Source organism: Aegilops tauschii, chromosome 3 (genome assembly GCF_002575655.3).
Source record: "Aegilops tauschii subsp. strangulata cultivar AL8/78 chromosome 3, Aet v6.0, whole genome shotgun sequence".
In the NCBI taxonomy this organism is placed as follows: Eukaryota; Viridiplantae; Streptophyta; class Magnoliopsida; order Poales; family Poaceae; genus Aegilops; species Aegilops tauschii.
The window spans coordinates 48,432,348-48,436,175 of NC_053037.3; positions in this window are offsets into that span (position 1 = coordinate 48,432,348).

Below are 3,828 nucleotides of genomic sequence, written 5' to 3' on the forward strand. Positions count from 1 at the left end.
AGTTTATGTTGTTTAAAAAGATAATAGCAATCTTGACTTACATCCGGTCAAGATCCCCGTGAAGGAATGCTGATTGAACATCGAGCTGATAAAGAGGGAGTACCATACCCAAGATACTCCATTAAAGGAAAGGTATGCTTGTTTGGTTTCTTTGGTCCGAGAACACACACCACAAACTCTCGCAGTCGATGAGGAAACGTTAGTCAAACTACATTTCAGTAATCCTTCTGGCCTTAAACTCTACGCAAGGAGATCTTACGTATAGACCCATGATTAGGTAACTACTTCTTCTTTTATTCGGAGTATCCAATGGAAAGTGGGCCTCTATCTACAGGTCATGGATACCTGGGCGCTAGAAAGGTTACCGAACCAGGGTTAAGTGAGGCTGTTCAAACTTCACGGCCTTCACTATCGGATGTATATGAGTAAAATCAGACATCAGTATCACAACCTAGTGTTATCCAGATCTTTCGTTGATCTAGGCGATTTTGGGAAGGACTCAGCATTCTCCCACAAAAGGCCAGGCCTTGAGTTTCTAGCCGACTCACATAAGTCAGGGTGTCAATTTTTTTAGGTGACGTATCTTTCTCTCTGATGTTCTCCGTGGTCTCAAAGGATGATCAGTCGGATAGCGACATTGGTAAATAAAAAGAAGAAGTTTACACGCCGGGTGCATACTTCAGTGCCACTAATTAGCGACTTTTTTTGCCCTTTACCTACACCATGTAGACCGGAGGATTACACAGAATCCCATTGGCGAGTTTCGGACAGCTAGGTTATTCAAGAAACTTGGAATACCAACTCCAATGCTTGGCTTGCTGAATCAGCATATGGATTACTTCATTGAATTTCTCGGCACGAGCTCTTATGATTGGTCCACTTGGCAGGTGGAGTGGATCCTTAGCAGGTTCATGTGTTCCTTGTTTACGTAGCTCTTCTGTTGGATCACGTAGCCCCTCCGTTGGATTACGTTGCTCTGCCCTTGGATTACTTGAGTCATTTCTGGGTTTACTTGGCTGCTCCGCAACATGTTGGTTACTTGATCCTTCGCTTTTTTTACTTGGGAGCCCAATACTTATTGGTTGGGAAAATTACCTTCCAAGGAAAATGATCCTCCCACTGGACCGAAAAACCCATATATTCCCATGGGAATGGGTGGTGCTGAACAAGCAGGTAGGCCCAACGTTGTTTATCTTTACTGCAATCCTGGTTAGGTAAAAGGAATTCCGCAGCAGCGGGTACGTGACTAGTTACAACCAACGGAAAGACTTATTGAAATAATAGGGAATTTCCTCATCCAGTCTACTCCTAGGACTACATCATATGCTCCCAACTCCATGGCCAACAAATCAAACTTCAATCGATATCCTTGCATCTCCCACTGTACACCAGAACACATGCCATACAATCGGCCCGAAGAGCATCAATGAGCAGGCCTACTAAATAGGCATAGAGATACATTAGCCGAGTTTGCTTACAACAACTGCTATCACTCTAGCATCGGAATGGCACCTTTCGAAGCACTCTACGGGAACCTTTGTCGTACCCCGATTTTTTGGGGTTGGCACGTACCGACCGACGGGGCCACAGAAGATGAAGGAGAGTGCCGAGAAGATTCCACTTATTCTAGATTAAAAGCAGTTCAGGACCAGGTACGCCGACCACGATATTTGGAGTTTGCAGTAGGTGATCATGCTTGACTTCGGCTTGAACCTACAAAGGGTGTGATGCGTTTTTGAGTGAAGGATTAGGTATAGCTGACCGATACATCGGACCTTTCTTGGCCCATATCCCCCTAGCCCTTACTCCCTTGTTTCGGTGGTTGGTCTCTACCTTTTTCTGTCTCTTGGCTAGTTTGTCTTCCTCTTCTTTTTGAGGGTAACGTAGTAAAAATCCTTTATTTCAGGGGATTTCCCTTTTCTTTCCAAATGAATTTATGCTTAGTCTAAAATTGGTAAATACCAAATAATATATATATTATTATTTGAAATATGTACCAGTTTCCTGAAACTAACAAATAGAGTTATAGCTTTGATTGACTTACTAGCTTACGGGAACGCTTTGAATCTCAACTTACTTTGAACGAGTGCTTCCCACATAGATAGCTGGAAAGAGGAGTGAGCCGGGGCAGAACTTGAAGCACGGGAGAAGGAAAAAGAAGTATACAAGGGGTGCGTAGTTGGTATATGTACGGTATAGACCTTTCTTTGTGAATAGCTAGTTCAGTTACAAGGGTGTATACAAAGGTCTGCTTATAGGTTGAAAAAGCCTGTAGAGATAGCCTAGATAGCCAACAAGATATACGTATTTCATAGAGCTAGCTAATAAAGCTTTTGTTAACTTCAAATAGGCTATTGAATGCAACGGCAAATAAAGAAGAAGAAAGTGCCAGAGCTAAGAGCTAATATATTCCCAGTCTATGCATGGATAAAGGAATGATAAGAGCTATGAGCAGTTTATTAAACTACACTACGGCTAATATATATAAGGACAAATCAACTAGAAAAAACCGTTGCCAAAGAAACCATTTGTTTAAGTTTATTCGTTCGCGCTAGGCTAAAAAACTAGATAGAAGAACTAGAGGCCGCCAAGGTCTTCAACCATTAGCAGGTAGGATCCTTTGCTTACTACTTGAAGCAGAAACCTAGAAGAGGAATTCTTTCTATTCCAAAATCCATCTTCTTTCCGGTCCGCTTCATTCATTCCCTTACTAATAAATCCAATTCATCGCTGCTTGGTAGGTTCGATCAGCTCTTCTCACCTTTCCGTCGACATCTACTAAGGCTTCAGCTTAAGTGGGTTCAGCCGCCCCAAATCTGACTCGATCCAGGGTTATATATCATAAAGGGCTTTGACAAGGGGTTTGATTCGTTCTTTGAGCAAAAAGATAAGGTCGGAATACCGGAGTTCTTTCTTTGCTTCCAAGAACATAGATTCCTTCTCCAACCCAGGTCATGACCGAGGGCGGGTATCTCACTCGCATATCTAGAGCCCAGCATCTCTCCTGAACGACACCTTCAGGAGACTCTATTGGTGGTATTTCCCGAGGCGAGGGTAAATATGTGCATTCATATCGGTCAGGAAACGACAATGACTCTTCTTCTTTCCGGGAAGCTATGGGCACCTCACAATTCTTATACGACATTAGTGGAAGCAAACATTCGTAGCATTCATTGTCACCGATCATTGACAAAAGAAGAAAAAGAAGCCGTACAACAACTTAAGGAATCTTTAGATTTGGCGGCTATAGACTCAAAGGGCACAGACAGGCTGCTGGTACTTTTTTTTAGCTAACTAAAGTCCAACTTCCTTTGCCGAAAGAGGATGAAACGGATCAGCCGATTCAACTTAGCATTACCCGACTCGTAACTTCAAGCACAACCATCCATCTCAATCCAAAATCTCCGATCGTCTATGATCCAAACCCAAACTCTCCTCCGGTTTTGGATATATAGACAGTGCCTGCTCTCAAACCAACCAAGACAGCAGCAAGTTCCTATCGAGAACAAGACGACATATCAATATGACCAATTTCTATAATATCTCGGGTGAATGCGTGAAAAAGTGTTGCTTAGCTCAGTGAAATGGAATAAGGAAGAGAAAGTGTAGTGTGATAAGGGAAGATGCAAGTCAATTTGGAGGTTTTCAAGCAAGGGCTGAGATAGATATACAAACCAGAAGAATTCACATCAGAACCCTTTCCTGCTTCCCCTTTTTACCCATCGGACTCGACTCACATTTTGATCTCCTACGCTTGCTTTCACAGTCCCCCTACGAGCAGCTCAGAATCAATGAAGGAGTTCATTCAGCACCGAGCCGAGCGAGCGT